The sequence below is a fragment of the Lontra canadensis genome, unplaced genomic scaffold (assembly GCF_010015895.1).
Source record: "Lontra canadensis isolate GAN:19392208 unplaced genomic scaffold, GSC_riverotter_1.0 scaffold20, whole genome shotgun sequence".
In the NCBI taxonomy this organism is placed as follows: Eukaryota; Metazoa; Chordata; class Mammalia; order Carnivora; family Mustelidae; genus Lontra; species Lontra canadensis.
The window spans coordinates 11,795,232-11,818,873 of NW_022631014.1; the positions used below are offsets into that span (position 1 = coordinate 11,795,232).

Sequence of the window (23,642 nt, forward strand, 5' to 3'; positions counted from 1 at the left end):
AAGCTTCATAGTGAAAAGTAGTCTCTTTCCTTTATCTGTGGTACATCACCCCCCCACCAGTTTCCTCCCTAGAGGAACAAGTATTACATTTTCTGTGTTTCCAGAGGCAGTTCCTGAATCTCAAACATGCATTTATGTTTTTACTCCAATCATGCCAAGTATACACTCTCTTCTAAACCTTGATTTTTTTTTTTTTTTTGCTTAACAATGTACCTTGGAGTTCTTTATTAATAGTACAAGGAAAACTATTTTACTATTTTTTATGGCTCTATAGTATTTCATTTTATAGAGGTAGAATACTTTTTTATAAAAAATGGTCAAAGTTCCTTACTTATGGATATCTGTGTTGTTTCCAATCTTTTTCTATTACAAATAGCACAAAAATGAAAATTGATGTTTGTGCCTATTTTCTTACACATGCAGACATATCTATAGGAACAACATGTCAAGTGGACTTGCTAAGTAAAATAATGCATGATTGTTTATTGAATTTTGATAAACTCTGTCAAATTGCTCCTGCTATTGGTGTCCTAAGTCACACTTATACTAGGCAGTATAAGAAGTCATCTCCTGATGCGTTCTTTGACCAATACAATATCAAGGAATCTTTTTCCTAACTAAGTATAATAGGTGAAGATTTACCATATTTTAATCATAATAGCAGTAAGAGAAATGTGAGCTAAAGTTGAACATGTCTTCATGTTTTTAGAGCTTTTGTATTTCCTTTTTTTAAACTCCACATCATTTGCCCATTTTTCAACTGGACTGGTGACCTTTTTCTTGACTTGTAGGTACTTTCTTGCATTAAAGAAAGTTGGTGTTTGTCAGTCACTTATCTTTTTGCCTTCATTCCTGGTGCTTTTGGGGGTGAGCATATCAGGTTTTTTAAAGATATTTATAGTTTTTTAATGTAATGCTCACTCTGAAAAACATTAACATGGTATTTTTTCTCTACTAATTTTTAAAACTCTAACCTTGAAGTCCTTTAGAATTTATTTTGACATACATTGTAAGATGGAGAAACCAACTTTATTTATTTATTTATTTTTTACTTCCTTGTGGTTCGGCAGCTGTTTCAAGACCATGTATTGAATAATACATTTTTTTCTCTTTGAATTCAAATGCTACATTTTTCATCTACTAAATTACCATGTGATATTTAAAAATTTCCTTGCTACTTCAATTGTTTTCATTCATCTGTCAAATCATATGATAACTTACAACATTAATAATGAGTATTTTCTATGATGTTTTAATATGGAAGCCCTATGCCCACCACCACCCTGACATTTCTCTTCTTTTTAATAATATACCTGGGTGTGTGTGCATGTGTGTTTTGTTTGCTTTTGCTTATCTTTTTTTTCTCACTAACTTTAGAATTTATTTTTTACCTACTCTTCAAAAATACATGGTCATTTTATGATTTGTCCATTTATAATTTTAAATGAGACAAACCCACTGTTTTCAAGAGGAGACTTTCTACTTTGAGAGCTTGTTATCAGAAGAAAACTATGACATCATCTGGCACCCACTTCAAATTATAGTCACATGTTCCAGAACGGGTTCTTGTTACCCTAGAAAGTAGGACTTAAGTCACTTCCACTCGGTAGCCAAGGCTATCTGTTTTCTCTCTCTCCCAAAACAAAATCTTAAAGGCAAAAGGCATTACAATACGTTATAGCCCTTTAAATATTTACAGGTGATCTAGCTAAGAAAAATCAACTATGTCAAGATCATTTTCTGTTTACTTTGTGAACACATTTTTACTGAAATGGATAGCTCTCTTCTACATTGCTATAGAGAAAATATTTCTTGCCCAGTATTTCAAGTACAATTTAAAGAATTTATTATGAAAACAAAATGGTTGAAGAAGAGCCATATATAAAGTTGAAACATTATATCAAAACAAAACATAATTGTGCTGTAAAGATTAAATCTCATACTTAAAGAATGAAAACACATGCATTATACTACTTAATTTTACGAAGGGTCTTTTGTAAAGTGGGGTAGGCCATCATGATGACTCCATTACATAGTTTACCTTGGGAAGTATGGGAAGTATTAATGTATTTTGTGGATTTTGGCCCTATGACTTTCCAAAGAGCATGATTCATTCGTGAGTAATCCATAACCCATGCTCCTTGTATAGTCATTAGAAAATCTTGCCTTGATGATTTTCCATTGAATATCAAAGCTCTCAGAAATATGCTATTGGGAATGAGCCTACACAGATGTGGGAGATTCTCCAAAATGACCCAGGCTTGATATTCCCTCCTCCCCTGTTTCTCTGGTATTATGATTTACCAAGTGTTCTACAAGAAGAGATTAAACATTCAGGAGAATTATTTAATTTTCAAAAGGACTGCCTTTTTTTTTTTTAATGCCTGTCCCATTTTCTTGCTCTTTGAGTTAGTTACAGAGATTTTGAAGTTGAAAATACTGAGATATTTTATAGCCTAAATAGTGAAACATTTTTACTTTGATATTGAGTGGAATTTCCCAAATTGCATGATCTTTGAAATACAAATTTGATTTCCATTTACTTTTCAAAGCTTTTAATTCCTTTTGGTAATGTCCCCTGAAACCTTGCCCTCCACAGACCCTTTCTGTTTGTTTTGCTTTGGCTCCTCCCATGCCCTGAGTCTTCGACCTGGCTGGAGTCAGGCAAGGAAATCAGCGAAAACCCTCATATCCCAGCCCCTGATAGAATGTGCACATTATTCCTCTTTACCAGCATGTTTGTGAAATCTCATAAGAAATCCTACTTTTGGAAGTCCCTTTATTTATTTATTTTTTAAAAAGCCTCTCAGACACAAGTGGGGTGAATAGGTGAATAACATTGATTTCTTTCAAAGAAGGCTGTTATGTAAATGCTACCCTAGTAGAATTTCATTTCCTTTTCCTGCATTGATCTCATCTTAAAGCCTTGAAGTCAATCCTATTTTTTATGTATTGCTGTTTTAACAGAAACTCCATGTTACAAAATGAAGGCGACTGACCAAAGATGTTGGCATGATGCTTAAAAGCCTCTTATCTATTATCTTTGGAGTTTCAGAATGCCATTAAAAAAAACCCCAAACAAACAAATGTTAAAAAGAACAAATGGCTGTGTACTTTAGCTGACATCATTATCTAAATAGCTGCTCAAGCAGTTGTTTTGTTTTGTTCTTTTGTTTTTTTTGTTTTTTTCCTCCTAGAAAACCCAGTATTTGGAATATGGCTTTGATCTAGGCCCAGTGTGTAAGGAATACATTGTACTGTTTATCATTAAGAGTGGAGAATTTTCTTACCTTAGAGATTGCACAGTTGAACCCATCATGAAGTGGCTGGAACTCTACTCTTGTCTGAAACTCCGTCTGTTCAGCTAGGGGAACCAAGACAGAACCTCCTCCTCTCTTAAGATATCGTGGTAGTGCCCACTAAAAGCTTATCTGGGTATCCCAGTAGAGATTTCCACTGACAAAGCAGGGACAGATATGACAATGAGTTTTGCATTTATATCACAGTATTTTAGGACATGAGTAGGACCTGAACTGGCACTAGCATATGATGGTTATGCCTACACTTAACCATTACCAATTGATTTTTTTTCCTCTAAAATAAGCAGATGTTCTTTTTTAAAGGCAATGATCAATCTTAATCTCAAATGGGTCTTAAATCCTATTGTAGTTTATTAAATGTATTCAGTTAACCACGAATATCAATGAGCTCTACTTTTTAATCCAAGAGTTGTTTATCATATATATTCGGACTTCTCTTTGGTGCCTCTGGTATTCTCAGTTTAAAAATGACAGAGATTTAAGAAAAAAGAGAAGTGATTGAATATTCAAATCTGAGTTCTCAGCTTCAGTCCATGATTATCATTTATTTTTCTCAGTCTCAATTCCAGTTATCAAAAAAGAAGTACCCTTAACTATGCTTCAGTTTTTAGGAAAGGAGTTCATTGTACTCGATATGAAGTCTTGCATTTGAAATGTAGGGTCCTGCATGCTTTCACTTCATACCTGACACTAACCAAGTTTCCCAAACTTGCTTCTACTACCATATGCACATGTTTTTGGCTATTCTGGAAAAAAGGCAACATGAACTAAACTCTGGAACCAAAGTGTCTGGATCAGAATCCAGCTCTACTACCTACTACCATGTGACCTTGGGGCAAGTGTAATCAACCCGTGACTCAGTTTCTTCATCCATATAATGAGAACAAGAATAGCACCTACCTCATAGGACTATTAAGTTATATGAAGATATATATCTAAAGCCATTAATAAAAAGTCATATTTATTAAGTAAGCACTCAATAAATAGCTGGTATGGTAATAATATTTATCCTCCTCCTCACAAATAGATGTCACTATCATTTATTTACCTCCACCTTACTTCAGCATGTCCTAAATTCTGCCATTAAGACTTTTGGAATAGAAATTAGCTATCCTTCTTAGCAGTCTAAATTATTTTCTAAAATAGACAAGACAATTTAAAAAACAGAAAAAAAAGAAGGTAGTATTTAGGGAAATCACTTGAGTGAAACTCTTTGTCTATGCTGGGTTTTATTCCTTTACTCAGTAAATATTTGTTGAGTCTCGCCTATCAATCAGGTACAGCGCAGGGCCCTAGAAACATGGCGGTGAACAAGATAGTTACAGTCCCCAAACTCATGAAGGTTAATGTCCGTATGGGAGAGTCAGTAATCAAATACCTCCCAAATGTATAATTATTCATTTAAATAATTCTATAAAGGAAAAGAACCGAACAAGTGAGGGAGAATAAGATAGAACCAATTTTAGATATCAGAAAAAGCCTTCTATAGTTAACTATTTAATTCGAGACCTGAAATGGACATGGACAGGCCAGTAGTGGGAGGGAGGGACGGGGTATTCCAGGCGTGAAGAACTCATGTACAAAGTCCCTGAGGCAGGAGACGAGAGGTCATTGAGCAGTTGAAGGGCATTTGATCCACTGGTACACGGGGAGCAAGGGAGCAGGGCTATATCATAGGGGCTGGGTCAGAGCTTTGGGCCTCAGGATCTTGCTAATGATCAGGACTGGATTCTAAATGCACTGGGAAGTTGAAGCAGGGAAGTCAGTAGTACAATATATATCTTTAGTAGTACAATATATTTAGTAGTACAATATATATCTTTAAGAGATTGTGCTGGTTCATGCGTTGTAACTGGATTCTAGATAAACAAGGTGAAACGAGGTGATCATTAGAGTCTGCTGCTGTGCACAGGAAAGAGCTAATGGTGGCCTGGGGGGCAGTGGATATAGACATATCTCAAATTATATTTACATATTGTTAATTATATTTACAATTACATTTTGGAGGTAGAAGAGGCAGGACCTGGTGAGGGATTGCATATTAGTTTTGGGGGAAATGAAGGTGTTTGGAATGAATCTCAGATGACTCTGATTAATGAGGTAAGTAATATTACAGATTTTACTGAACATTATAGATGCAAATAGATGACATTATCATCTATTAAGGAAGAAAAAAATGGAAAATGCTTTCAAAGTAGCCAAAGAGTCTTATGAATATTTCTGACTGGGAGTCCGTATAGACACCTGCTGAAGATTAAATAAAAGAATTCTAGAAAGAACCAGTATTTTACTGGTTCTTCTTCTACCAGTATTTTACTAAGCAAGTGCTCAGTCAAAACTTAAATCTCTTGACTAAGAGTGAGGCTTGGAGCTCAACATCTTTCATATGATACAAAGAAGGACCTGTTAGCATTAGAGACTCCCTCTTTCACAGTTTTTGTTTGATTGTTTGTTTTCTGGTTTGATGGAGGTACTTTACTTCCCTGGCAGAGATGAAAGTGCTCTATTCATTGGGAACAGTTAATAAAAGTGACTATGCTTCCTCATTGGCTTCATTGCTCTGCTGATTTACAATAAGGGAGATCAGAAATAAGGGAGGAAAACATTAGCCAGCATGTTGTTGCTTAAGGACTGACTTTCTTCTTCCCCTTTCTCCAGACACATGGGAGTATATACTTCTCTCACTGGTCCAGCAAATGCTTTCTGGAGTCCCTTGTCTGCACCAGGCACTGTGCTAAGCCCAATGCTGATGCCAGCTGCTCATTGAACCCTCTGTATCTCCAACATTCTCCAAAAGAATCTCATGCTATCTGCAAAATTTTCTCTGAGAAAAGCTTTTCTGCCACAGGGAAGGCAAATTATTTCTTATATCCTTTAAAGATGCTCTTTTAAAAAATTGAAAAAGAATTACCTGGAGAAAACATTTTCATTCTTAAATGATGGGGGAATATATGAAAGGATTAAAGAAACCAATTATTTTGTCTTATTTTGGTTGAGTGAAGTGTGATCAAGGGGAAAACACATGGTTTCTCAATAGTTTGTCATCTCCAAGGATGGCGATAAAGTGCCATGTGTGGAAGAATTCTTTAGAAGCTGATAATAAATAAATAGTACACACACTCCCCAAACATGCCTTAGGGTGGTAAGACCAGAGTTACGGGTGTTCTGTCAATGAGTGTGTATTAAACATTTATCTAAAACAGGATCCATTTTGCTGAAATGTTTCTGGCAAACCTGATGAACCTCATCTGTGGGCTTTTGGTTTATAACTCTGGCACTGACTCTTAAGCAAGGATTCTCTAACCTGGGACAAAATGGACCTCTGTGGGAAGTTTATGCTCACTTCCAAATGAAGGGCCGATTCTAGCTTTGAGGAAGGCCTGCATGAATTTGAACATGACGGCATCTGTACTTGTGTTTCTTCTGCTTTAATTAGAAACCAACCCAAACAGGAAATATAATGTCCAGGGGTTGAACAAACACAGTCTCAATAATGTTGCCTCAGTTACATGTGGTACTAGTTAATGAGTAAGAAAGTAGGTACTGACATTCAACCACAGATTCGGATCCTGGTGCCACCACATATCCAGCTGTGTGACCCTGTGCAAAGTCACTTCTCTACATCATGGGAATAATAATGCCTACTCCAGAGGTTTCTCCTGTAAATCCAATGAGCTAGAGTCATGTAAAACTCATGGCTGCTGGCTCATTGTAAGTGGTCAATGAATATAACATATATATAATATATGCTTAGTTTAAGACCATTTAAATAGTGTCTTCATAATTATAGACAAGCACAGGTGAGCTACTGCTTTAAATGGTGGGTGTAGGGCTCAATATATTGTTCATTTATTTTATCTTATCCTCATATATTACCTTCAGCATCCCCAAAGGCTATAATAGTCCTCTTCTGGTAGGAAACCCACTTTGGCTTGCTATACATGAGCATCACTGCATGTTTCCCATCCCCCTTTGGTAGGAACTATTGCTCACTAAATTGAAACACAGGAAGGTGGAAAGAAACAGAACTAACATCTATAAAACACTAATTATGCCAAGTACTTTTCTAAGTGCTTGTGGAACATTACATTTTGTCCCTGCAAAAATCTGCACCTTAATTTCTGTCATTTCTAATTGAAAGCTGGATTTCAGAGAATCTGAAGTATTTGCCTCAAACACATAATGAGTGGCCAGGCCAGGATTTGATACCAGCTAAGATTTGACATCAGAATCAGTCTGGCCAAGTGAAACAGGAAATGAGGAAGCAAAAATACATTTTTCTCCTGGATCATTTGCTCTTTAATTAAATTATCATTATACCCCATCAACTTACAAATTTAACAAAAACATATTTGGCTTTATTTAGAATATAGAAAATAGAATATATGGATAAATGACACCAAAGAAAAACATATTAAGTAGTCATCATCATTAGTAAGGAGCAATATTTAGCTTTCTTTAAAACATGGAGATGATATTTAAGTCGTGATCTGAAAAGGAACTATAATTGAGCTTCCTGGAAGCAAAAGCAAAAAAAAAAAAAAAAATAAACCCCATGAGTTATTTAATTTAGCCTAGAATGTTAGTTTTTGGTGGGAGGGGTGGGAAAGGAGGCAAGACTCTTTTTCAGTTTTTTTTTTTCCACTGCTGCATACTAATAATCTGAATATTATTGGCAAATAATTGGTGTTGATTTAATATATGTTGAATTAGTCATTAGTGACTGAATAATAAAAGAGCATGTCACATTTTCAGTTTCTAAGAAAGTAATTGTATATGGCATTCACTTCTCCAAGCTGCATCTTCTCTCATGTAAGATGGATAAGGATGCTTTATCTTATTTTAGAAATATATTCTAATATATATAAAATGTATATTTAGTATAAATGATGTATATTTAGAAATGTATTCTATTTTTAAGGGACTGGGGAATCCCATTGAACCCTCGACTGTTGTTGATACCAAGGTGACTCCTCTCAGCTGTCTCTTGGCCCTTCCCATGGAAGAGCATCTTAAAACCATTTGATCTGGGTCTTGAGTCATAGGTGCAAATGGATTTACAGGCACAGGATTTGTAACAATTTGAGACCACAAGGGAATCATGAGCCGAGAGAGCACTGCCTGTCCTTAAAGACATTTTTTTGACTGCCCTGAAACCCTTTAGTTTAGAAGATTCATTATGTGTGTGTGCACATGGCCATGTGCCTGGTATGTAGCCACCCACATGTGATAACAAGCAAGGCGTAGAACAAAACAACATTGCTAAAGGGGAGGAAGAAAAAAGAATCTATTAAATTCATGTGCTTTCTCAAAGGGCTCCCTTTAAAAAGCATACGTGTTCTGTCAGTATAACTCTATGTTTCCCATTCTCAACTCATGAATACTATTCATTTGAGGCTGTAGGCTGTTTGTTGACATTTTTAATTCTGTTATTATTGGACCCCATTGTATTCTCCAGGCTGCATATGTGTTAACATAGAGAATATTTCTCTTATTGCCTCTTTCATCCTTTGAGCTGTTGTCTGGTGGGGTTGAGGAAAGGGCAGAAGAAGGGTAGTGAACAAAATAGCACTTGCTGGTATTCTTTCTTTCCTTTGCCATGATTTTAAGTGCTTGTCAGCAATCCAGGATTTCCTGGGAGGAAGGGAGGGGAAAAGAAGATAAATGAGCATGTGAGCTCTCACAGAAGGAGCTTGGATCCCCATGAAATTCATATTCTATCTTGGAAGCACATCAGACACATGCTCCATCTCTGTAAACCTTAATGCTGAGCACCCATTTAAAATATATTGTTGTATTTTTCTGGCTAACTGCATACTTGACAGGCAAGATAAAATAGTGTGTCTTATTTATTCTTATATCATTGTCATCATATAATTGCATCTCTGGTTGATTTGTTACGAATTAGTTCCCATCTCCCTGCACTAGAGTATCAACTCTATGAGATCAAGAAAACTTTCCAGGTTTATTTGCTGTTATATTGCTAACCTAAAACTGTATAACTAGTATAAGCTTAGCAAATGTCTTTTGAATTAATTAATAGGTAAATGGTAGTGGAATTAGATTCTAATCCATGATACATCATTAGAAAGTTATATAATCATGGTTACATTTCTTAAAGTCTCTTAGACTCATCTTTCTCCTTTGTAAACTGGGGAGCAGGTGGTAGTAAGGGAGACAGGGAGGAGACCTGTGAAGGTTCATTATAATTCTGCATTTTATGTATTATTAGCAGGAAAAGATATTGGGCTGATTTACTGTTTCATCAAGTAATATTCAATAGAAATTAATAGAGTTCTATAGAAAATAATTAAATTACACTTAGCACCTACTATATGCCAGCTTCATTTGAATAACACAGTCCTTGTACTAGTCAATTGAACGGTGTTAGGAAATTTCCATGAACAAATAGACTATGATAGTAAAAGGGAGAAAGATGACCAATGAACTATGGAAACCTTAGGAAGTCTTCACATATGACTGGCTCTAAAAAGGTAAGCAAAATTTTCTACCTTAAGAAGGGGTCAAGGTTGGAGAAGCCAATTCCATTAGGAGGGAACATGAAATTATGAAATGGCATGCGAAATTGGCAAGTGGGGAAATTTTAGCAAGGCTGGAGCATTGAATATCTGTGGTAGGAGAACTAGAGATGAAATTGGAGAGGCAGAATGGACATCAGATGTGATGAAGCATGCACATTAAAGATTGGATTTTGGGGAGCCTGGGTGGCTCAGTCACTAAGTGTCTGCCTTCGGCCCAGGTCATGATCCCAGGGTCCTGGGATCGAGCCCCACATTGTGCTCCTTGCTCAGCCTGCTTCTCCCTCAGCCTGCTGCTCCCCCTACTTGTGTGTGCACGCTCTCTCTCTTTCTATCAAACAAATAAATAAAATCTTAAAAAAAAAGATTGGATTTTTATTCTCTAGGGCAGAAGGATTTAGAACAATATTACCAAACACCTTATTGTTGATAAAATCCACAAAAGTTACAGTGACTTGGCTAAGGCCATACAGCTAGAATATAAGTAAAATCTTTTGACCCTCAAGTAAATGTTTCTATTGCGCCATGCTTTATCTCCATCCAGTTTGGCTGGTTGCCTAAAGGGATTATTGAAAATGTGAAGAAAGTCTAAACTTTCCGGGCTAAACAGTTCACGCTACTTAAGTCTTCTGCAAGGTCTTAGGCAGAATATTTATTTCTAAAAAGAGAGATGTCAAACAGGGTGTTTATTGCTGGATGGGAGGCAACATATGATACAAATGAAAATTTTCAAAATAAATCTGGTTAGGTGTATGGGGAATCTAAGTAGGGTTTTAGATTTTGCATCTCATTTGGAGGTGGAACAAGAAAGAGAGAGAGAGAGGGAGAGAGGAGGGAGAAAGGAAGAATGGAAGAAAGGAGGAAGGGAGGAGAATTAAGATTGTTGAAAAATCAATTTTGTCTCTTATCACATTGCCAAGAAAATTCCATAACATATACAGACATGTATATGCATGTTCCCTGCAACTTGAGATATGCTAACATTTGCTTGCTGATCACATGGTATACTTTATACTAAACCATTAAAAAAAACTTAAAGTTTTACAGAACCCTCACCTTAGCCGAACAAATGACATAGAGATGCAAACCAGTGTCTGTGCTATACTCACCGAGTGCTGTCAAATATTGTTGCAACAGTGGAATTCTTTGTGCCTCTGTGCACTTCAGTAGTTCATCATCTGGGTCTTTGAAGCCATAATTTGTTAAAAACAGGTTTTTGTTAAGATATCAATTGTCATGATGTGTATCCTCTGTTTTGGTTTATCTTTTTCTAATCACATTGGATGGTATGACCCTTAAAGCTGGGGACCTTATTATTGTCTTTCTCTATAGCTTCTTTAAGTCTTTTGCAAATATTTCACAGGCATTTTTTTTCTTCTTAAGAAATGCCATTGATTTACCAGTGAGCGAAGCCAATCCCCATTAAGGAAATAATGGTGAATGCCTTTCAACTACCTATAAATGGAGTTGACTTAATGCTAACCTATGTTCCAAGATTAGAAGATCACTGAAGAAATTTCAAGCAGAGATGGTTGAAGCCATTCACATATTCTATAATCCTCTATCTTTCTCAAACAAATAAACAGTTTCCAAACTGTCGAGACTTACTTTTTTGAGTTATTTGAGTGACAGGGTATGCTTGAATTTTCCACACTTCAAAAATGGTCTTTAAATGCACCATGGGTACTCGTACATCTACACTTAATAAATATTCCTTGTAACCTTCCTAGCACATCAAGACAAACTATGTTAATACTATCCTATTTAATGCCAATGGCACATCAAAAAAAAAAAATCGAAAGGAAAGAACTCTTTTTCTCAAGTCAATTTAAAACCTCCTTATTCATTTTAAATATTTCATTGCATTAATTTTTCAAAGCAACAAAACAAACATTCATCAAGTGAAACTAAGCATGACCCCCCTCAGATCGGTACATCTGTTGCTTTCCTGCTGTGTCCTTGAATAATTCATTTTAATACATTTAAAGTATACACTTCATTAAAATGAGCTACACTCGTTTACATATGAAATTTACATTGATGGAAACTAAAATAAAAGCTGTTAGATCGCTGACCCTGGAATTTTGTTACTATCTGTAGTTTATAACTAGCTGCTTCTGTCCCTTTACCTGTACAAGGAAGGTGGAACAGCATCTCCACACCAGTGGGCTCATTGAGAGCTCTAGTTACATCACCAAATATGTGGACAGTGTTATCCAGGATAGTTTCATACCTTTTTCCCACAGCCTGTGTTCCTCATGAACAGTTTTAACAAGATCTGTAGTCACTGCATGTCCCTTTTAGCTCCCTATGCTCACATCACATAATAGATGCATCAGGTATACTGAACGACATCTAGGAATCAAAGCCAGCACAGAGAATACTAATGAGTTTTAACTTCTCAAAAATTAATCAATGTGAGCTCATCCCATGCAATGCAGGAAAAAATCTCGTTTTATTCACTGCCTATCCTTGTGAACTCTGTTAACTGATGATCTGAATGGTTTTGGAGGAAGGGATAATATTTTTCACCATTATAGCATTTTTTCCCTCCTCATCCATCTGGTTATGTGTTAAGCCTCAAAATGTTAGGAAAAGGAAAGGAAGGGACAGAATCAGAGTTTAGCAGTTAAAGACACTGTGTTGAGCCTTCCTTTTCAAGAAACTTGCTTTTGGTGGGGGGGAGGAGGCAAAATATTTGATACCCAAATATGCCACTTTGGCATGTGGATTATTTTCAAATAAAGGTAATCAAGACCCAGCAGATTCAAAAAAAAAAAATTTCTCCCTTAAATACCTAAAAGAACCTACATAATGGGGTTGCCCAGGTGGCTCATTCCATTAGGCAACTGACTCTTGATTTTGGCTCAGGTCATGATCTCAGGGTTGTAAGATCCAGCCTCCTGCTGGGTTCTGTGTTCAGTGGGGAGTCTGCTTGAGATACTTCCTCTCTCCCTCTCTCTCTGCAACCCCTCAAATAAATACATATATCTTTAATAAAATAAAAAAGTAGTAAGTAAATAAAAGAACTTAGATAAGGGGCCTGGTTCAGGAGAGAACTATTATTAAAGATAACTTTTACCTGAACGACCTACCTGTATGGCAGGGCAAACATCTAATCACCAAACACTTGCTCTTCTTATTGTCCTGTGGATTACCCTCATCCCCTTTGAAGCCCCAGGCCCCTATCCCATTCCTTAGTTCAGGATGACATAGAAACCTCAATGCTAAATTTGTCTTTGGGATTCATATTCTTAAGGGGCCCATGCATACATAATTAATTTGTTTTTCTCTTGTTAAATTGTCTAATGTTGATTTGATTATTAGACCAGCCAAAGAATCAAGAAGGGTTTAAGGAGAACTTTTCTTCCCCAACACTTTCTATAATATTTTTTTTAATTAAGAACAAAACAAAAACAAAATACAAAAACCTATCTCCTTCTAAGAGTAGCAAATAGACCTTCAATAATATACAATCAAAAAATCAAATAATTTATGAGATATTTTCTACACAAGACTTTAAATATTCGGTAATCATCACTATTCCTATTTATTTGAAAAAAAGTTTCTATAGCATGATATCTTCATATCTCAAGGGTTATAAACCATAAGTATACTACAATACATAAATTTATATTAGTAAGTAATCATAATAATACAATTTTAAACTCTGAAATATTATTTTCTGAGGAGCCAGAACAATTTGTGTATATTCAATATTGCCTATTTTTTTTTAATAAAAAGTAAAGTTAGATTTAAAAACTGTTTTAATGATAGCTAGTTGACACTTTATAGAAATTACACTTGGAGAACATACATATTTTCCATATCACCTTATTTTAATTGATTACAGGATTTTCAAGCTTTCCCAGTCCCTGGGACCCTTTTGTCAGGGGAAAAATGCTCTGGAGCTATCCACTCAACATCTCCCTGTTTATTTGTTGACCTGTTTAATCCTTTCCCCCCACCTCACCTATAACCAAAATAAATTAAATGGCATGTTATCATCTCACTATTTTAAAAATGTCATAAACTAATAAGTATGCTAATAGAGGATAACATTATTTATTTAACACCAAATCAAAAACCAAAACTTCAACATATCTTACATTAAAACAGCAATGGAGCTCAGTGCCCAAATAATTTTGAGAACCCACTGTGGTTCATTTATGTTGTACATACTATACTAGAAAGACTGTGGCTCTTAATCTCAACTTCCTGGATGTTTGCTTTATTTTGCTTTTGTTTTATTTTGTTTTTAAGATTGAAATCACGTAATGAGGGGCACCTGGGTGGCTCAGTGGGTTAAAGCCTCTGCCTTCAGCTCAGGTCATAGTCCTAGGATCCTGGGATCAAGCCCCACGTCAGGCTCTCTGCTCGGCCGGGAGCCTGGTTCCTCCTCTCTCTCTCTGCCTGCCTCTCTGCCTACTTGTGATCTCTGTCAAATAAATAAAATAAAATAAAATAAAATAAGAAATCACATAATGATTGTGAAGATGCTTCACAAAAAACTCAAAAGTACTGGATAAATAGAAAGATAAATAAAGATAATAATCTTTAATAGCAAAATAGAGTACCCTGCCTTCACCTATCCACTCCTCATCATGGTAGTATGTGAATGGTTTCTATTGAGAGGAAATCTGTAGGCAAAAGAGTGTTGAAGGTAAAAGTACAACTGATAGGAACATCCATCACCTTAATGTAGTCTTTACAGTTTGCAAACTGATTGTGTAGTGTTTCTTAGACTAGATACTATATATATATATGTGTGTGTGTGTGTGTGTGTGTGTGTGTATAGGACAATCTCATACTAGAGAGAAATTGCAAGAACAAAAAACAAAAAACAAGAACAAGAACAAAAAACATTTTTAAGCTATTTGAGAGTCAGATGCTGACATAGTTTATTTTCAAGAAATGATAATTATTATATTATTCTCAAATGAGTAATACTAAAAGTGGAATAACATTTAACTTGGCAATATTTTTACACATAAAGGATGAACAGTAAGTTATTTTATCTTTATGTGCATTTTTTCCTAAGTGACTTCTGACTTTTTTTTTTTTTTTTACAAAAGCATATAAGAATTGTTAGGGACCAAGTAAGGCAAATCTATCATTACCAATAAGGAAATTCATGCCTGGTTAATTCATTGGCCCTGGACAACCAGGTTGAATGTAAATTACTTCACGGTAGATTTGAGAAACCTTGGACTTTTTATCACTGCTCTCAAATAAAAGCAAGACTAGGTTTTTTAAAAAGATTTTATTTATGTATTTATTTTAGAGAGCTTGAGCGCATGAGTGGGGAGGGGCAGAGAGAATCTCAAGCAGACTCCGCTGGGCACAGAGCCCCATGCAGGGCTCAATCTCACTACCCTGAGATCATAAACTGAGCCAAAAGTAAGAGGCACGTGCTTAACTGACTGAGCCAGCCTGGTGCCCCAAGACTACAATTTTTTATGTGTCTGTTCTTTTCAAAAAGATTTAGTGGTGTTCATGCTTGTTGTAAAACTAATTGGGAAGAAAATTCTGACAGAAAAGATACATACATAGATAGCAATCTGGAAGCCATTGGTTTAGAATCTGTTTTTGACTTGATCAGGGAAATTAACAGAGAAAAACAGGGTCACAAAACAGGTCCAAATGACTTATAATTAGTTTTGCAGTATATAGACTTATATTCTACTTAGGTTAATGTTTTTTGAATACATGCCAAGTAATTCAAAGATAACCCAGAGCTTAGTTAATGGTAAAATAGAAGGCTATATAGGTTTTAAGATCCATCACAGAAACTCCAAATTAGATAAACCATATGCCAATAATTGAGATTCAATTCTACTGTTTTATTACTCTTAAGAAACAGTAACACTTTGGATACAAAGGCTGTACTTGTAACACTTCGAGTTTTATGTTTTTAATAATCACTCTTTTTCTTAATATTTATTTCTAGAAACTAGAGATAGGCCTTTTTTTTTTTTTTTTTTTTTCATGGAAGCTCTCTATGACTTCTTCCCTGTCAAAAAGCCAGTCTGTTCTCTTTCAGAGCATGGAATGAAAATCAGGGTTCTCTAAGTCTTAAAGAAACGACAAAATGAATCTGTGATGGTCTTATAATAGACAAGTGAATATGCTAGTTGTTTTATCTCGTCTAATTAATAACATACCTTACTTACTGTCTACAATGCTCTCTTGGCAAAGACCACTATGCCTGTATGTGTGTGTGGTATGTGTGTGTGTCTGTCTGTGTGTCTGTGTGTGTGTGGTGGTTGTGTGTGTGGTGTTCATGTGAGGGTGGGTGGGTGTGTGGTGTGTGTGGCATTTGTGTGTGGTATGTGTATGAGTGTGTGTGGGTGTGCTGTTTGTGTGTGTGTGGTGTTTGTGTTGAGGTGGTGGGTGTGTGGTGTTTGTGCATGTATTACCATACACTTGTGAGTGTGTGGTGTTTGTGTGGTGTGTGAGTGGTTGGGTGGTGTGTGAGTGGTTGCGTGTGTGTGTGGTTTGTGTGTGTGGTATATGTGTGAATGTGTGATGTGTATGTGGGGTGTGTGTGTGTGGTGTTTATGTGTATGGTGTTTGGGGGGGTAGGTGTGTGGTGTCCATCTGTGTGTGTGTGTGTGTGTGTGTGAGTGTGGTGTTTGTGGCAGATTCTGCTGAAATTCCTGGGGATATATACTGTATCGGTTTAATTCTCTATTCTGAAGCTGCTAGTAGTGTTAAATCCTTTTTGTGTACTATCTGTTCTGTGGCTGGATTGTTGGATTTGGGAGTACATTAACAATGGGCAAATACAAAGAGAATATTATTCCCATACATGGTGTTCAAAGTTGAGTGAAAGTTCTCTCCCTTCACTTCAACTGCCCTCCAATACCTGTTTTCAGCACTAATTTGTCTTCTAAATGTATGAGGTATAGTAATGACTTTGAGAAGTAGCCTGTTCTTTTTTTATTCCAGAGTATAAAATATTTTTAAAAACCAGAGCTTTGATCCATGTGCCATATATCTCTTCTCAGACAGACAATTGGAAACTCACAGACAAAATCAGAACCCTCTAACAAAGAACCAGAGGAAAGAAATAGCACCATATTTTAAAAGAGCAGAATTCATTTTTTCATTTGTTTCCTGTCATTTTGATATCACCTCTCCCTGTACAAGTATTTCAAACCAGGCAGATGACGAAACACTCCATCCATGAGCTCTCTTCTTACTAATCTAAGGCAGTGAAAAAGAACATAGACACAGGTAGGCTAATGTGAAAGATAATCTGAAAGTCACATGCAGAATTTAGACTGTTAGAAGGTATGATGTTTTGTGGAAGAGGATATCCAGCAAATTTAGGATTCTTTTGTATTTCCCATTGACCATACCAGTTGACAGAGCTTTCATGGATAATGAAGGAAGACAGCCCAATTTTTCAACCTTCTTCGGTAATTCTCACCCTCAAAGTCTTAACACAGAGTCCACAGATAAATGTGACATTTTAGGGAGCAAGAAAGACTAGAGAAATCATGATAGCTTCAGTTTCTTCGCTGGGTCTGTTTGTAGAATCCTGCCTGGTCTATCATGGATAGTTAATAATTATTACAAGGTTATGTCATATTTCTGGAGCATGGTATTCTCTCTCACTTTATTCAGGTACATCACGAATTCTGTTTCTTTTAGCACTTACTGATCATTCTATAACAAGTCCTGAATATTGATCAAGGAGCTATGCTTTTTAATCCTATTGCTTTAAGTGTTTGCAGTTGATTTTGCATAAAGCTTTTGGATTCTTATGCAATGTAATTAAAGTAAGTGTGTTTTTTTAAAAATTTTGTACATATCTGAGTCTTGAACATCTGTATTAACTTGCAAATGTCAAAATTCATCAATTTTGACTATGTGCGTTATTAAGCTGTAAATTGGGTGTATGTGAAAATATACGCTTTAATTTACAGATGGACAATTAAGCAGGAAGAGCTTTAGAAGCAGAGAAATAGATGGCATGGTTTACTTCCTTAAGATGAGAGTGTTATAGAGTATCCAAAGAGTATGTGTGGGAGGGGGCCCTACAAACACCTGTATTAAAATAGTAAAAAAATAAAACTGTCAGCATCAAGATTGCTTTTTCATAACGCAACATGACAGAAATGTCACTGCCTCACTAACTAAGCCACTGTCTTTTTCTACCCTGCATAAATCTAGCTTCTAAGCTTTCCCAAATCCTCTGCAGAATGAAACAGGGATTCTAATACATTAATAAACAAAATTAAATGAAAAAAATATTTTATATGATCTCTGACAGGTGTAAAATCTTGTTGGAAGGTGATTTTGCACTGTGGAGTAAAAGTTAAAACATGCACAACCTATTGAACACACACTCTCATGTATAGGACTCTGTCCCACAGAAATAATAGCATATATGCATACAGATACTTGTACAAAGACATTCACTACAACATTGTTAGCAGTATAAAAACCTGGTAGAACAACTCCAAGGTCTCTCAATTTTAAAAAGTGGTTTTTAAATGTTTTTTAAAAAATGTACAATGTATAGTGAAGTACTATGCTGACAAGTAGAGGTAAAAAAAAAAAGAATAAAATGGCAAGTGACAACTTGGAAAGATGGGTCACAGCATGTTGTTGATATGAAGCAAACAGTTGTAGATCACCAGCTGTAGCTCAGGCTCTCTATAGAGATAAAATACTATGTGAATGTACGTGCCAATGTACACATACACGGACGGGCTCATGTGTGTACGTGAGCTATCTAAATATATTGGTTTGGTCAATGGGAAAAATAAATTTCCTATTTTCAAACTCTGTTCCTTTTTTCCCTCCCCCTACCTTTTAATTCTAATATCTGTTTTTTGTTTATGTCAACCAAATGAAGTTTTTCCAAATTAATGCCACTAAAATTTGAGTCGAAGCTGTTAAAACCCACATACCACATTGATTTAATTTTACAACGTGGATGGTTTAGATGTCCCAATACTGCTTTACTGTAGAGCATAGGAATGCATGGTTTGTGTCACTTAACTCTTCTTCCCCTTTAAACACAATTAACAGGTCACCACTTGGTTATCAACACGCTCCAGGATCTTCAGTGACGAGTTGGGCCAATTTTGTTGTTCATTTCTTTTGTTAGCTATGTCAGCAGATAATATTCATATTTTAATACCTCTGTGGCTGAGCATCAAAACCCCATAACTTCCTCAGCCTTTGTCCTTCCTGCTACTTGCACACTGACCTTTTACAAATTTAATTATTTATACCCAATTTGGTTTCTTCTCTCTTTCTCTTTGCCTGCTAATGTATCTAATGCAGAATTGATATTGTCAACCATGCAGTGGAATGTGCTCCAGGAAATCTCTTGCCTTCTGAAGCCAAGTGACAAATTAAAAGGAAAATGCCAAAGGATTTTGCAATTTGAAACACAGAGGGCAAAATAGAATGCATTGCTGGAGTTATGGTGTAACACATTCATTTCTCTCCTGCAGGGAAGAATTTTTCATAATATCTGGAGCAGGTCTCCTGACCAGCTATTCAATAAAGTACTCAAGCATGAGACTGATCCCCTAATCCCACATCACTGTAAGAATGGGTTAAATAAGTTAATATCTGAGCGATCCCACTTCTTATAATAAGACGTCACAGTGTGGCTTGTCCTATTACTTGTTTGACTGTCACATAGCCCTGTTGTGCCATTTTGAGAAGAACTAAATCATAAAGGGAAAAAAGAATATAAAACGTCTGGGAAACAGAAAGGATCGGTAAATGATGATAGGAATTCCTTCATTTTAATGAAGTTAGGATTCTATTTAAAAAGGTACATTAAGAATTCCTGCTGAATTCTGTTCGATTGAGGACATTAATTAAATGGTCATGAGGAAATGTTGGTCTCAAATGTGATTTGTTGCAGTGAGAGAAAAGAACCTAAATTGGATTACTCTTAGTTTCCTTAACTGTGGAGTGATTCGAGGACCTAATTAATGATTTGCTTTTATTTACTGATTTACTTTTATTGATTGATTTACTTTTATTTCCTAATAGTCAATGGAGAAGATAACATAAAATGTAAGGGTCAGAAAATAGTTTTTTGTCACTATCTCAGACTTCAAAAGTTGAGAATAATATAGAAAGAAAGAAGGAAAAAAAAAGGGAAGGAAGGAAAGAAAAGAAAAGAAAAAGAAAGAAAGAAAAAAAGAGAAAAGAAAAGAATGAAAAGCCAAAACTTTGTTGGTGAACCAATGAAAGAAAAGAGAAATTTACTTAAATTTTACTTATTTTTAAGATTTATTTTTTTGAGAGAGAGAGAGAGAATGCATGTGTTCAGGAGTGGGGGAGGGAGGGAGGCTGAGAGGCATAGAGGGAGAGGGAGAGAGAGTATCTGAGCCTGGAGCTGAAGTGGGGGTGGGGGTGGGGGATGGCTGGGGGGTGGAATTCAGTCTCAAGATACTAAGATCATGACCCTGAGATGCTCACCTGAGCCAAACCAAGAGTCAGATGCTCAACCCACCGCACCATCCAGGTGTCTGTAAAAATCCTTTTTTGGAAAATTCAGTTACTACTCAGAAACTTATTAACTTTATAATCATTATATTTGGGGGTCATGGGAGGTTATAATTTAAGCTTTTTTCTTACATGATAATTTTCTTGTTTTCACCACAAAAAAATAAGCATATGATGATGGTGCTGATGTATCAGAAATCTTTACATTTCTATTTCTACATATTAACTTTATTGAGTTTTCTTCTTCTTTTCCCCAAATTGGAAATGGGCTGAGGAATTGGTGTTTGAAGGGGAGATAAAACAATATTAAATGTACAGTTTTAGAAAGTATTGAACTACATACTGAAATTCTTTTCTAAATATAAATTTGGTTCCTTGGCATTATAGAATTTTATTCTCATTATTTTAGCATTATTACTGTATCAATAATAATAATAAAAACCAATAATAACTTTAAAAATGCCTAGCTGTTAGATTTGTTTCATTTATTTACATAGACACACACTGTGTGTGTATGTGTGTGTGTGTTATAAGCACACTTTTCAGGATCTTTCCATCATTAGAAATTCCTTCCCAAATAAACCTTGAGCTTTGATGCTTCCCAAATGAACCAGATGAAAATAAGTTCTTGGGACTGGGTGCACTTGAGAGTTTGGTCCAGTGTTATTCATGACCCTGAAAACTCTTTGTCTTTTATTCATTGCTTTTACTATTCACATGCTCCCAGAAAATAAATACATTTCATATATATATATATATATATATATATATATATATATATTTATATATATATATACATATATACACATACATATACATATATTGTATATATATATGCACATTTGTATGTGTATATATATATATTTTTTTCTTTAAAATATTTTAAAAGCACGGTTGAATCTCTTTGTGAGAACTGATGTTTGGAAAAAGATGTAGTGAGTAGTAGTATGGTCAACTCTCACACTGGCATAGAACGTCGTCTAGGTAGAGTTGATGAGAAGCCTGTTCTTGTCCATTTCCCATCTCCCTAACTGGGGAAGAGGGGTGCTGTCCCTTCCCTGACTGCAGCATAAGTTTAGGGCAGATTTAATTATCACATCACCTTACTTTAGAGGCAGGTCACGTGCGGTAATTCTCGGTTCCAAAGCCTCCTAACTGCATGCTCTTTCCCACATATACCCAAACCGGGAAATCACCTGCTTCAGCTACCCGGCAACTACCATTATTTGTAGGCTCCTTGCAGTTTTAAACACTCCAAACCAGAGGCATATCTTCTTTTTCTTCCTCTTATCCTCCATGTTTCTCCTTAGGAAGTAATACGCTGATATGTTTACGAGTACAGACTTAAGTGACATCTGGTGAGAACCTGAAGGCAATTAATTTCATCCCTCAAAGCCTGAGTTTGTTCTTGGTTATAATAGGGTTAGAATTAAAATTAAAGACAGAGTGTCGTGAGAATTAAATGAGATATCATGCGTTAGCTCTTACTGTGGCCATTATTGGTTTCCTGCCATAACTCAGTAAAAGTGAATTTTTAACCACGTCATAGTCCATATGGTCAGGGAATGGGGTACATGCCCACATTCAGGAATCAAGGCCTTTTCCATTGTATAGCTTGGTTATTTTTAGGGACTCTGAGTCTTCCTCTGGATCCTTTTCTTTCCAGTTAGCAGGCAAAGGAATAGAGAGAGCATGGAAGATTTTCTGACAAGCAAACCCAAAGGTCATGTACATCCTCCCTCACACATTTTGTTGGACAGAAATCCATCATATGACCCAATCTTCTAAACACAGAAGACTAGGGAAATGTAATCTGTTTGTATGCCCAGGAGAAAGAGAACACAGATGTTGGTGAACATTTCAGCAAGCCTCAGCTGTGATTATCACTTGGATATAAAAATCAACATATTTTTGTTAATTGGCACAACCTCTAAGCATTCCTTTGACGGTTGTTTGCTTTGTTGAAGTTTAACACAGCCAAACCCAGAAATCAAAGGTCCTTGCAGTGATTGGAAACAGTTTAATACAAAGATATTATTACAAATGCTCAAAATTTACAGTGCTTTTTAATTTTACCGGGAGATGAGCCTGTAAAAAATAGTGATTTTTATACCTCCAAAACTTTTATGAGTCATAATATTTGACATAGAGTACATAAGTCATGTCTGACCCCAGTTGGTATCTAAATTATATATATATATGTATATATATATATATATATATACACACATATATATATACACACATATATATATATAAACTAATAAATGGAAAGTAAATCAGATATCATATATCTCTGTTTTGTTAGTTATGTCTTTTTCTTTATTTTTTAATTAAAATGTGTTGCATTTCTAAATTTTTAAAAAGCATATTTTGAAAGACACAAATTGAATTTGGCAATTGTGTGTTCTCTTAAATTTTTATTACTTCTGATTGAATCTGGAAGTAGAAGTCATCATGCATATGGGAAAGAAAACATCAGGCACAGAAAATGCTTTTGGTCAGCATACTTAATGTAGAAAAGTGGGTTTATTAATGCAATGTCGTCTTCCATTTTGGAAGATGATATTCCTGGTGAGAAGTATGTCTATATGGGCCAATGGGGAAAGGGTATAAACTAATTGAAATAATTTTTGAAAAGAAATAGAATATGAGAAGAAATGGAATCATTGTAGATTCAGTAATTTACTTCCGCGCTGCTCTTAGGGCCAATATGTTACTGAACGACCCCCACACCCCTCTACCCATAACTCTATTCATCCATGTAGTGAAGATTTATTGCACACCTGATGGATGTCATACTCAGTGTCAGACTAGATATTTTTACAGAAAGCTTTCCTTAATACTAGGTTCAGGGTTTTAGCAACCTTCTGATTTAGGTTTACCTATATAGAGATATGGAAATGGGTGTGAAGAGTGAGAAAGACATATAATTAATCACTCTCACATTAGATGTTCTGTTGTCCTATAATGAAAAGCTCATTTGAGATTCAAGTTCCATTATTTTACATGAAAAACTTAAGTCAGTAACTGCTAAATTGCCTCCCAAAGAAGTTCTATGAATCTCCTCCTCTTCCAACTATATGTGGTAGGATTTTTCTGTTCTTTCCTTAAGTTACCAACTTAAGAAAAAAGTTAAAAGTTGTGCTCACTTAATGGGTAAAATATAATCCTCATTTTAAATTTTCCTAACTGTGAGTTTATGTGTTTTTTTCATATCTTTTGTTCACATGGGACCTTTCTCTGTGAGTTTTCTCTTACTAATTGTTTTAGTTTTTCCACTTGACCTTTGATA

The 23,642-nt window shown here is 35.6% G+C and overlaps 1 protein-coding gene across 12 annotated transcripts in view; it reads left to right on the plus strand.

Annotated features, from left to right (window-relative positions):
* The window catches only part of RBMS3 (RNA binding motif single stranded interacting protein 3), a 691,543-nt gene that overhangs the window by 474,870 nt on the left and 193,031 nt on the right, over positions 1 to 23,642 (plus strand). The window lies entirely within an intron of this gene.